The sequence below is a fragment of the Coturnix japonica genome, chromosome 17 (genome assembly GCF_001577835.2).
Source record: "Coturnix japonica isolate 7356 chromosome 17, Coturnix japonica 2.1, whole genome shotgun sequence".
NCBI classification, from domain to species: domain Eukaryota; kingdom Metazoa; phylum Chordata; class Aves; order Galliformes; family Phasianidae; genus Coturnix; species Coturnix japonica.
Genome location: NC_029532.1, coordinates 7,411,532 through 7,424,771, shown reverse-complemented (window position 1 = coordinate 7,424,771; position 13,240 = coordinate 7,411,532). Strand labels below are relative to the sequence as shown.

General features: G+C 45.4%; 2 protein-coding genes across 14 annotated transcripts in view; one reads left to right on the top strand and one right to left on the bottom strand.

Moving 5' to 3' along the window:
- The window catches only part of CRB2 (crumbs cell polarity complex component 2), a 67,359-nt gene extending 56,604 nt beyond the window's left edge, over positions 1-10,755 (bottom strand). Inside the window, exons 1-2 of the mRNA XM_015879030.1 lie at positions 10,642-10,755; positions 8,751-8,914 (exon numbers count right to left, since the gene is read on the bottom strand). The gene's annotated coding sequence lies outside the window, so the exon portion shown is untranslated. The remainder of the gene's footprint in view (positions 1-8,750; positions 8,915-10,641) is intronic.
- Positions 10,626-13,240, top strand: part of STRBP (spermatid perinuclear RNA binding protein) — a 62,920-nt gene continuing 60,305 nt past the window's right edge. For 9 of the 13 annotated variants that reach the window (XM_015879047.1, XM_015879051.1, XM_015879049.1 and 6 more), the window contains exon 1: positions 10,942-11,064. The gene's annotated coding sequence lies outside the window, so the exon portion shown is untranslated. Of the gene's footprint in view, positions 10,736-10,941; positions 11,065-11,269; positions 11,390-13,240 lie in introns of those variants that run through there. The other 4 variants (XM_015879046.2, XM_015879044.2, XM_015879038.1 and 1 more) reach the window with 3 other exon arrangements.

The window sequence follows — 13,240 nt, the reverse complement described above, 5'->3', positions numbered from 1 at the left end:
CTGTAACAATGACAAAGACTAAGCGCTACTTGCACAGTGTCTAAATGAGCAACACATATTATAGTTTATTTTAGTATATTATAGTATATTATTTGGAGACTGACAGTTCAGGTATTCTGTGTATTTTAACCAAATTTCATCACCCTCTGAATAACGGAACACCTGAATTAGTTGGAGAGTCGTTTCTGAGAAAGCAGAGTACATGATTTCAAGTCTTTTGCAAAAAGCACACATGGGTGTCTCTGAAAACCAAAATGATGATAAACCTAAAAAGAAGAACTGAGAAGATCAAACTGTACTTGCTTATAAATCATCTTTCCTTTACAGGATTTGAATTACAATTAGAATGCTGATGACCTGTCAGAATGGAGACTGAAGTAGAACTAAAGAGAGCAGAACAGCTTTCAGGATAGTCACAATGGAACCAGATCATCCCAAGTTTTAGAACACAACAAAAATAAAAACAGAAGATTCTACAGGAAAAAAAAAAAAAAAGTGAATTAAAAGCCTTAAATCAGCCCCTGCTCTGTACTTTCACTCTTTCCCTTTAAATTTTCACAGGACATTGTTTTTTTAGCTGCTAATTCTGTGACCTTGCTGGAAGTCACCAAGCCAGAGATCAATTAGCGAGTACAGAACAGAGAAGCAGCACTGACTGCATTCTGCTTGTCCCCTGGGAACAGCAGCTACGCTTCAGGGTAAAAGCAGCATAAACCTGGAAGACTGTTATCCAGTCGGAGTGCTGATACGCAGGCTGCTTACTAACCACAAGATGCAAACAGCAGCGGGACTGAAAGGAAACTGGAAAATCTCCTTTTTCCTTTGTTGTCACCATTTAAAATTTTCCAGTTTTACATACAGTGAAAATGTAGACATCTAGCATAATACAACAACGCCACACTGGGTTCAAACATAAAAGTTAGCAGTGCTTGTTGTGCCCATAAGAAATTATCTTTTTCAAGTGTGCTCTTCACACATCTCATTTAGTCCTTCATAAAACTTGGGAAAAGTTAGTCTGTAAAGATTAACTGTGAACACGCAAACGGAAATTAAAAGAAACCCTTAATGAATCTAAGAAGAGCTTTCCTGGGTTTTATTATTTTCTGTTTCTCTTCAAAGGAAAAGAAACATTATCAGCAACATTCAAACATAATTGAAACACCCATCATCCTCAACACACCTTAAAAAGCACGATGCTCTGCCTTGAAAGAGAAATGCCTTATAAGGGACGGAATTCCTTTAAACAAAAAAAAATACAAATAACAAAATAGCAAACCACCACTACCAACCACCAATCAACCATCAGCCAGCCTAATTTGTTCTAGCAGTAATGAAGCATTGAAGCCGAGCAGAGCAATTCTTCTCTTTTATGTGGATTTTGTGGGACTTTATAGCCCAAAGAGGTACCGAAAGCATTTTCAAGCAAGGTACATAAACTCCCAGATCCCCATTGTCCCCTATTTCCTAGGTAGGCTGAACCAAAACCCAGAATGTTGTAGGAATTTTCCCTGTGCCACCTACCAGTTACACGTGTCCAAACCACCACACGTGCTACCAAAGACACCATCTCAAACAAGCAATGTGTGCGCTCTGCTGTCCCTGGTGATGCACAGCTTCAGAGCTCTTGCACACACAGCAACCTCTACGTTATGATTTCTCTTTCATACAGGAGATTCTAATGCAGAGAATCTGGAAGAACCAGACTTAGCTGCTGTCTCTGTGCCTACCAAAAGCTCCTGTTTTGTTTGTTTGTTTTATGCCACATGTAAATGACCACATAGAAAAGAAGAGAGACTTTCAGAAGTGTCAGAAGGTGGGAAAATTGGTGTTTTCCAAGTCTACTGAAGTGGTTTATCCCAGACAATGGGATCTCAGCTCCAACAAATCTCAAGTAAATTATTAGTCACTGGTCTCGCTCTCAATCCTGCAGTACACATTACCTCAGCAGTGATTTCCATAATGAAACAACATTTGCCAGCAACTGTAACGCTGTCTGTGTAGTTCACTGTTCTGTACAGACTCTCGGAAGGAACATGAGACATCAATAGTTCTTAAATAAGTAATTAGAGGAGCTAAAATCGTTTAGATTACCAAATAGCAAGTGGGACAAATAAAAAGCCACAGCTCCACAAACACGTACATTTAATATAGAATTTTATATGCAAATTGTTGTTGTTGTTGAGTGAAACGATAGGTCACACATGAAAGCGTAAGACACAGAACAGCAGGGACCTGCCTGCCTTACCCCATCTCAAATACAGCCTGTCTTACTTTAAAGTCTTCTACTGTCTTTTCTCTCAGGGTTGGCCTTCAAACTGCAGCTTCCTCAGCCTCAGCAGGGAAATTGGACTTCTACCTTGTCAAGTATTTCATTCACTTATTTCTAGAGTCCTGCTCACCCCCATATCTTACACAGCGACTCCACACTCCACATGTACAGGCACCTGCTTCCTCAAAACAACTTTCTCAACCCATTTTTGTTGTAAGATCCCACACTACAGCTGATTACAGTCTTCTAAACTAACGACTTAAGGTGGCCACTTCAGGTTTGCACTTGGGCAGGTAAACCCTCAGAGTTTCTTTGCTACTCCATGATTGCCGTGAGGGTGTTTTTTTCCTACCAAACACACTTGGGGCTGCTGAGGGGATCATCTTTACAGACTGGGCTCAACTTTCCCTTAAAGGGGAAATCTGATATACTCCAAAACTGATAGTCAGCACTTCAGTCCACATAGCTCATATGGCACAGACATACAAATCTTGCTGCTGTTGCAGCAGCACATGGCTCATCTGCTAGTAAAGGCCTAATGAAACCTCCAGCTACTGCATATCCTACATCTACATAATGTCTTGGCATAACAAAGTTTTAAAAACTTGAAGGTATACACCTAATGCCAGGAATATGATCTGTACCTGGTGCAGATCTGTTTCCCATTTACCACCTTCATCTGACAATACTGGCTAGTTAAGCAGCAGCATACAAAGTATTTGGGGTAAATATTCTCTGATATTGAAAGCTTACTTTGAGTTCATACAGCACAAGGAATGGAGAAGGGTAATGTGAAAGAGACAAAACAGATTACAAAGTCTTCTCCTGTGGTTCTGGTCAGAGGCTCTGCCAATATCCATTTGTTAGACGCGGTTTTCAGCATCCTGGACCACATCTGTTCAGCTACTCAGAAACAAACAGACATCAGAATTAAGGACTGCTCTGTTCCCATGCTGAGCTACTGAATTTGGGCAGCACCACATTTACGGAGCACTCACAGCAGCTTCATCAAGGGCAGGACTTTATGCTAAGGATGATACAGCTCATGAACGCTTTCTAAATGCCAGTGAGTTCTTATAGTCTCACGATATTTTTTAATGATGGCACAAAACTACTGCTTTATAACCACAGTTTTCATTACAGCAAAATACGTAGACCAGATTTCCGTCCATGGTTCAAAGCTTTTTATTTCTATCTGATAACTACTTTTATTCCTAAGAGTTCCCCATTTTCTGCTGATGAAAATGAATCTTGGCAAAAGATTTTTACTCCCTCCTTTTTTTTATTTCTATCTTGCCAGCTGCAGTCACATGAACTCTGATTCCCGTTCTAGGCTTCAGGGTCACTGATGGACACACAGCTATTGCGTTCATCAACATACCCAGACCACAGACAAAACCAGATACAGGCAGGAGGAAACATGCAGTTACAAAACAAAAGAGCAAAACCAAAACTTTCTGTACCAGAAACAGACTGAAAGCAGAAAGAAAAGCAGCATTTAAGAATGAAAAAGCCTATTCGCTGTTGATGCTCTGTACAACACCCACAGAGATGGAAGCTGGGTTTATTTTGATAGGAGCACAATCATTAAAGATAAGCCAAAAGTATTTAGAAAAGTATGGGTGCAGTACAAAGGCTTCTGCGATGAGAGATATTTTGCTTTTAATCTTGACCTGGAAAACCTTTTCTATGACAGGGCCTCTTTTCAGCGGAGTCACAGTCCTGTCTCGTTACTCTGATTATCAGTGATAAAAAGGCCACCCAAGCTGTTGCTACTTTGGAACAACGACAGGTTTTCAATCCTCAACTTCAAAGGAAAAGGAAAACAAAAACAAAGCAAGAACCAACCTAATACATCAAACCAAGGACCAGCACTATACTCCTGTCTTCCTACCTCCTGCTCCATCATACCCTTCCCTAATGCAATAACCCTCACAAACATATAATCATTCTTCTAGAAAGCCATAAATACTCCTTCACGTATACAGGAAAGTATTTCTCCTTGTATGCAGCAGGTGAAAGCACTTCCTTTCTCAAGAAAAGACAAATCTTAAACCTGGATCACATACCAATGCTCCATTTCCCAAAGCAGAGATGTTAAGGATCAGGAGATTTCAGATGATTGTTTAGGGCCCCACTCCTGTTAGAGATTTTAATTAAAGGCTCTTCTAAGGTCAGCAATATTGCTTGTTTCCAGCACTGCCTATCACATCAGGAATGCTCTGCTGGGTCAGATCACCCTCGTGTGGAACATGGCACTGGGTCTGAAAGCAGCAGCAGGAGACATCACCTGGAGAGAGCATGTTGTTTTACCCTCAGTCTGCAATCACTGCATTAGTGATGTTAGAGGGTATGAAGTCAGAAATTACTGCTGCTTCTCACTTCCCTTTCTGTAGGCACTGACCTCACACCAGCACAAGAATTTACTAAATTCCACCAACTTATGTAAACACTTTCAGACAGGAATTATTTTTTTCCTCCTTCACACTGGCATATTTTCACATGCGTGAACACGTGCCCTCTTCTGTGCTACTGATAAGCAACATGGCACAGCCCTCTGAATGACTCACCTTTCCTGTATGGGAGGATGCAATTGGTATTTTGAGGAAACATCAGATTAACTACACAGTTTTAATTTCTCAGGTAGAGCTCCTGGAACACATACTACAGTTAAATAATATTAGCAGAAGATACATCTGTGTGCACACACGTCTTAAAGGTGACCATTTACTGCCACGAGATTTGTATGGCCACCAGTGGATAAGTTTTAATTATACATCCAGCAGTTGCCAGATGGTGGTAAGACGAGCAGACTGCGGACAGCCTGGCCTATGAACAATTCAGATGCCAGGATGGCCACAAGGAGCCATGCTATGTGTTTCTTTTACAGGTGGTTCAGGAAGCTGCTGATGTACAGGTTCACTACAGGTAACTTTACTTGTGCTGGTTCTAGCCAAACAAAGGAAGCAAGGGATGCAGAGATGGGGTCATACCTTAGGGACTGCAATGCTGAGTGCTGCTATGATGCACAGAAATCCATTTGCTAGTATGCGAAACATCCCACACCACCACACTCAGGAAAGCTAAGGCACATCAGACAAAACAAGAAGTCAGAAGATGAACAGGTGGAAAAGCACATTCTGGAATAGCCCTCCCCACCCCCCCACCCCCCCTTTTTTTTTCTTTTTAAACCTAGACCTTTGTTTTTAATAATTGATATAAAATAGTAAATGACTCACTAATTGCACTTCTACATTGTAATCCAACCTGGAATCAATCACACATGGCATAACTTCTGTCCTTATTTGAAGCTAAATCCACCTCAGTGCACGCAGTAGTCTCTAATAATTGCATTAGTCATAACCTGAAAGTGTTTCCCACTTACTTGGTTCAATTTTGCTCGCTTTTCAGGTTGATCCTCATCCCCATTGCTAAAAGGATCTCTGCAGTGTTACCCCACAGAGACTGCTTTGAGATTTGATGAGCACCACAATACACTTTATGGTATGATTTCTCTTTTCGCTGTTTAATTTTCCTTCAATACAATTCTATCACCTTTTCTTTCAGTTCAAAGCAAAACAAGTACCAAAGTACCATGCAGGACATACCAGCAAGTACTCTGACAAACTCAGCAACGAGGCAGGTATGCAAAGAACTGCCAGATTTATGCATACAGTCTTTTGTTTTGCAGCACAAATTTGACATTTTTAAGTACCCTCCAACCAGAGTTACCTGCTTCTTCTCTTTCTCTTTCTCTGATGTTTTTGTTTCTGAAGGAGTACAGACCTTATAAGCTTTTGTCAGAATAGAACTCTTTGCTACACCATCCCACTAATTAACCAACTCGTTGCTGTGGGCTAAACAAAAACAAAGGCAAAAGGGAACAAAACAATTAAACCTGAGGTCATTTATATAAAAAACAGAAAGTTGATTCTGAGCAAAGCAAGATGCCCACGGAAGAGTGAGACAGCATCTGAGTACTGCCAAACAGGAACTTAGCTTTCATAGGATGCTCGCTAACAAACACATTACAGCCCATGTTGAAGCACGTTACAGCTCCTAACATAGGGTGAGAACTCAGGCTTCAGTCACATAAGGCACAGAGTTCAAAGAAGAGCTGCTTGGTTAAGGCTCAGTTATACTTTCAGAAGATGAATATCTATGCACCAATACACCTACCAGATGCTTATCTACCCTAGAAAAGAGCATTTCAGTGCTGGTATCATTCTGTTTCTCTTCTCTCACCATGAATCTTCCATCCACATACTGCATAAAAAAGAGACTTAAAACTTGCCAGGTTTTCAGCACTGGTTTCCTTTCCCTCCCTCTCAGACCACTCCAACAAACTGACTACTCATATTTTTAGCTTTGGATTTCAATGCAATTTGCAAATATATTTTTAGCAATTTGGGGTTTAAAATACATGCACAGTTACCCAGCAAAGACAGGCTACGTATGGGAACTGCTGAGTCCCAGCCTGAACCACTGATGGAGCAGCTGGGGAAAGGATTCCCATCAGCCCTGGGAGTGCAGGTGAAGGCAATTCAGTTGTGGGAGAGGAATGGGTGGAGCCTGGCTGCACCTCTGTTAGACCTCACTGAAGGTCTGATTGCCACTGAGGAAGGATTTCTGGCTGGAGATTACTTTCTTGTGAGTTGAGATGCTCATAGATGAGAGGTGCTTTCCTTTTCCTTTGTAACACCAGTCCATCCATGCTGGTGCCTTTGCTGTTCTACTCCTGTATTGCCTTTCCAAAGCATTAATCTTTCCAATTGTAACAGGCTGGTTTTCTTTTCATGTTCTTACCTGTCCTGAGCACAGCTCTCATCTGCTCTCCACTTATTTTTATGCTGTACGTATTATAGCTCTTTAATTTTCAGCTCCTGCTATTGCTGCTGTTCTTTTTCTTTCCCCCTGTATAAACCATATAGCATTGTGATCTTCCATTTTTTCCCTGTTACTTTTGACATTCTGCCTCCTTTAATTATTTACTGCTCACAAAGTAAATACACAAGATGTGAATGTGGCTCTGGACACTGTTCTGTGTTACATGGAATTGTTTCCGGCTTCACTCTTGTCATTAAAGATGATGTTTCTTTCCAAATACTTCACATTTGCAAATCATCATCTTAATTTATCAGCCTTCTAGATCCAAGTCTCCTTTGTGGAAAGAAATCAAACACTGCCAAACTTCAAAGCACGCAAACAGTCACAATAAACGTATCATCAGTCCTGCTGAAATTAAGTGTAGAACATGAAATAATTTGGTTTTATAGATTAAGAACAGAGTCACACAAGTTCCTTTTTCAAATTCTGTGGTTTTTTGTGTGTTATTTTTAGTTCTTGGAGCCCTATGAGATTGATTTCACATATAAAGGCAGCTTTTTCATGAAGATTTGTAAAATATATGTCTGATATAACATTAGTTTTTTTCCAATTCACAGTCTGTCCTCAGATACTTGTGCACAAATCCCATTAACTTTAGCACATATGCCTAAAGGCAGAAATTGAAACCTGTGAAGAACTGGGTCACTGGACAATGGCAAGTCTCAAACAGAGATTTCTTTTCTGAGCTATTACAAGAGAGTATCTCTTCCCTCAGGCACTATAGGAACAGTCCCATTTGTCCACAAACAATGCCAAACAGTTGAAATTTGATAAGTTACATTTTATCCTAGCTCAGGTAGGATTTTTTCTCTTTACTGTAGCTAATAGTCATTTAGCCCTCAAAGTAGCATTTGTAGCTGATGCCAACCATCCAAGGACATCCTCCCACGAGGCCGCCTCGCTGCAGGGCCTCATTCATACCAACCTTAAAATCAGAGACTTTCAACAGCTTCCTGTAAAGAATTCCTCCATTTTCTTGGTCTCTGAAAACTGCTTTCATACATTGGTCACACAGCAACTCCTGCTTGGCTTCTATTTTTTATTTAATACTGGTAATAAAATTGCTTTATCAGATTTATAGAACACAAGATAACCACACGTGAGATCTGCAAGCTGTAAAATCAGTCCAGGCACTGAGATTTTTACAAAGTACATTTAATGTCTCAGTTAACCAGAGTGAAATAAATAGTCTTAGAAGACTTCAGTCACTTGCCACAAGCATTCTCCGTATTAATGTCTCAGATCCATATACTGCTTCCATATAACTGGCTACATTCAGACCGATTTTTGGCACAAATCAAGTCCTCATCACTTACTGACTATACTTAAAATACACATTCATATTTCTTCCATTTTATTTCATTAAATCTAAACAAAGTTAGTAAACTTCCTTCAAACAGCAGGTGTTCTTTTCAGCATTAAACAGATAACCTTGCACTGCAGTGCTAAAGCTATTCCAATTCACTGTATTCTAAATTAATCCATCATTCCCCTTGCCTTTCTTTCTTCCCCTCGCCCTTGGCAAACATCGAGCCCAGAGGACAGCTCCATGGACAAGTTTTAAATTCAAGAAAAGAAACAACTCATACCTTACCTGAAAATACCTTCCTTCACTATCTGAGTTGTGGTCTCCCATATATTTTTCTCTCCTTGCTACATTTCCAGCTTCACTGCACAGTCACCGTTCTTCCACAGCTGCCCACTCCTCTGTTTCCTCCATCATCCTTCCTTCAGGCTACATTGGTACTTTGTCATTTGCTGCAATCAATTTCAAATAAAGATGTCCTTACATCAAATCCTTGGAACGTTCCTTGATGTTACTTTCTTGCCCCTTCTCAAAGGCCTACACTACAAGGCAACAGGAGACATCGGCAAATTCATTTATTGCTTCAAAAGTTCTCAATTCTAGACTAGTAATTGAGATTCGTTAGATATGCTTTCCCTTTTAACCCTCCTTACACACCACTACTGGAGTAGAGCTGTGTCTCTTCAGAACTAGGTTAACAGCTGCAGACAGAGCCTTGTGAAGAAGCACACCAACTACCAGCAGCTCAATTTGAACCTCCCACTACAGGTCATGTTTCCATGCATTTGTGTTTTCTTCCTCTACTGCAATGCTGCAAACTGCTGTTCTGAATGGAAGTTACTGCTTATTTTCAGCACTGCAGAGTTCCAGAACCTGCTGCCTTTGCCAAAGTTCCTCACAGGCTGCTTTAGCACAGCATGCTGTGCATTGATTATGCTAGCAAGGAGCTCCCCAGTTCATTTATTTCATCTTACAGCCTATATAGGATTAGATTGTGCCATACACACAATCCCATATTCAAAGTTGAAAAAAGTACTTAAACTAGAAAACCTCACAGAAATGCAGATGCGCTCATGAAACCAGCTCTGGGAGACTCATCCCTTACACTGATATCAAGGCTGCTAAGTCTGGAAGAAAAAAATATATATATTTTTGCACAAATTATGAGTCAAATATAATCTGAGGCCATGAAATGCAAAGGTACTGACCACCTGGATGTTGAAGCAGAAGCACAGAGATACTCTGAAACACACATACAAAGGTATCAAAAAACCACCAGATTCAGCCCTCCCTACTCATCCAAAAGGCTGACGGGGACTTCTCTGAAGGATCTGGAAAGCATTTCTGAGCACACCAACTGCAGTGCTGGTGGTGGATGGAGCTCTATTGTTCGCTGATGTCTGTTGGAGAATTGTCATAGGGCAACTGACACCTAACTTGGACCCAGAACACAGGTCTTTGTCCCCATCCCCAGAAGAGAAGGACATAACTGCTGCCTGCTGTACCCCTGGTGCAGCCCAGCCTGCCACATTCAGCACAGGAAAGCATCGATTTTAACACTCCCTGACAACAGCTGATGAACCCAGATGGAGCAGAAACCCACTGAGAAACACTGCTTCTCAGCTCCACTCGGGCAGCTGCTCCATTTCTGCACTGCTTCAGATTTCAGAGCAGGGTATAAAATCCGTGAAGCACACACACCGGTGAAGGGGTGTTGGGGCTGTGCCTCACCCCTCGCCTCCTCCATCCATCTTTTCCTCAGGCCGAGGCCTTATCCGACCCCATGGTGTCACGATGCCCGCAGTGAGGGTTTCCCTCACGGCCCTGGGCCGTTCGCGGCGGGCGGGTGTCGGTTCAGCTCCGGCCACCAAAGGAGCCCGGGTCGGGCGGCGGCTCCCGGCGCTGTGAGGAGACTCGTGTCCGCCCTGCGGCTCCTCCCGCACACACCTGCTTCCCGCCTTGGCCTCGCACCAGGCCCGCCGGGATGGGGAGGACCCTCCCACGCCGCTTACGCACTGTGCGCCCGGCACGCCAGCACCTACGGCATTTGCGCACCAGCAACTCTCTCAGGTGCAGCGCTCGCGCTGACGACATTACGGAGAATCCGTAAGGAACACCGACTTCTTTGAGGGGCTTAACGTAAGTGACGTTCTTAGGTGTGGGCCTGGCCGGTCCTCACCCGCACATCCGCGCGAGCTGTCGGAGCTGCAGAGAGCCCTTTCCTCCGGGGACGGAGAGGATTACGCAGGCTACGCAAGGAGTAGCAGCCGCAGGTAGGAAATCGGCCAGGCCGGACCGGGAACGTTTACGTCAATTCCGCAAGGCTGCGCTGCAATGCCGCCAGGAGGGAGGAAACGGCCGGCGGGGCGCCGCTACGCACTTGGCGCGGCGGGCCGGCATCTCCCTACGCCGTTGGCGTAAGGCTCTCTCTCAGGTGCAGGGAGGGGGCGGGCTCACGTTGCCCGGCAGCCGCAGCCTATGGGGGCGCCGGGCGCCGTCACGTGCCGGAGCCCCGCTCGCCGCTGCGGAGCCGGAGGAACCGGACGGGGCCGCGGAGCCGGGCCGGGGCCGGGGGGCTGAGCCGGGACCGGCGGCGAGCGGGGTGAGACGGGGCGGGCGGCGGGGACGGCCGGGGGCGGGCGGCGGAGGTCCCAGAACGATCCCGAGGGGAGGCGGGAGCCGGGCACCGCTCCTCCCACTGCACCGGGCACTGCGGGCAGGAGGCAAGGGCAGGGCGGGGGAGGGGAGGCGGCGCGGGGCGGGGGGCCGCGGGCGCGCGAGGAGGAGGAGGGACGCGGCGGGCGGCGGCCGTTGGGGTCCCGCTCCCTCCGGTGCGGCCGGACCTGGCGGCGGGTGCAGGTACCGGGCGGGGCGGAAACGTCCTCGGACCGGGACGGAGAGGAGGAGCAGGCGGGACAGCAGGGCAGGTACGGGGCAGGTACAGGGCAGGTACGGGGCAGGTACGGGGCAGGGGCCGGGGGGTCCCCTCGAAGTTGGCCCCTGCCCTGCACTGCCGAGCGCGGCGCCGGCAGCTCGTGCCGCCAGGTTTGTTGTCCCCCGTGAATCGCGGAGCCGCCGGTTCCTGTGGCTGTGAGGAGCCGGGAGGAGAAACGGGGTCCCGAGCTTCGAGCTGAAGTAGAACCGCGCGTTACCTGGCGAGGTGGCATTATTTATTTACACGCCCCTGCAAATGGCGCTGTGTGATTTGCGGAAAGTAAGAAAATGTCCTGAGCCCAGAACTGCGCCTGATGGCACCGAGCGCAGCGCTGAGACGGTGTGAAATGGAGCGGTCCTGCCCCAGCCCGGGGCCTTCACTGTGTGCTGCCCTTTAACTTCTGCGAAGTTTGAACCAGAATCCTTAGGCCTCCTGTAAAGAAGTGAGGCTGACGTCGTGAACGGCTTTGGAGGGTGTTGTTGCTGTGTGGTCATGCCAGGTATTCTGCACCTCCTGTAGTAAGAACTGTGCCCGCAGCTGTGGCTGTGTGCTCTGGGACAAAGAAACACAAAATTAAAGTCCTTCAATTGTGCCGCATAATTTAGCGCTCTTGGAAAGAGCAGGGAAGGAAGGAAGGGCTCTGAGGAGCTGGTCTTATGGGATTTGGTTTTTGAGAATGCAGTAACCATTTCTAGGACACCCAAAGGAAGCAGTGAAGGAGGCAGGGAGGGCCTGGTGCTGGAAGGGAGATGGAGGTGGAGATGTGCTGCCCAGACAGGGGTTGTAGGGGAGGCCTTCGGTACGTAACAGGGAAAAGCTTTTTGGGATGGGATGGGAGGAAGGCCTGTCTGTGCCTGCAGGGATCGTGTTGGTGTTACTCCTTTGTATGTGCACGGTGGTTGCTCGTAGCCCCTCCAAAAGCAGAAGCATTCCCAAGGAGGTGGACGATCTGCCGCTGAGACGGACCAACAGAAGATGGTTGCAGTTATTCCTGCAGGTTTAGGAGGGAGAGGAGCTGTGAGAGCAGCTGGGGCTGCCCGAAACCTGTGCTGTGTTCTTGGTTCTGGTTATGGCGCGTGTTTCATTTCTATTTATTTATTTTTCCCTCTGTGGAACTTTCCAGCTTTTCATGTTGGTGTAGAAGGGAGGAATGGGGAACAGAGTGGGTATGGGTTGCTAATGGTATGGTTTTAATATCTGCAGTTTTCTGTTTCTCGTTATCTTGTCATTGATAGTGCAGGTCCAGCACTGTATTCACATTCCTGGTAGAATCTTTTGGCCTTGCAGAATTTCTTATGCCTGTTTGTAAGTAAAAATAAATAAAAGGGGGAAGAGGGGAGGCAGTTCTTCCACAATTCATTATTATTGAACTATTAACAATATCATCTCTCCACAAAGAGGATGCTGATGAAGCAGCAGTTCTTGCCCCAGAGGGTTCAGGAGCTAAAAGCAAGGAAGGAATCCAGGGCTGAATTCCTTGAGGCTTTTTCTAGAAATCCTTCAGTGCTGGGGAGCCCCAGGTGAGGAAGTTCTGAATCCAGCCTCATGGCTTCTCCTAGGAGATGGCACTGCAGGTGCAATTGGTTTCATACCAAAGGTTCAGAAGGAACTAAGAGGAAAGGGTGGGCAAATGGCAGATGATTGCAGAAGATCGGCCCCACGTATGCAGGTCCGTGTCCTTAAAGCAGAGTCTGAAGTTACTTGAGCAGTTGTATAGAAAGCCATTGAGAAAAGAGCAGAGGGCAGAAGCCGTGCCTTCTGTATGTGCTTGTGAAGCCGTTTAACTTGTGGTGGATGTGCAGATCTGGAGAACCCCTGTTTCTACCTTGTAAGCAGTGTTTTC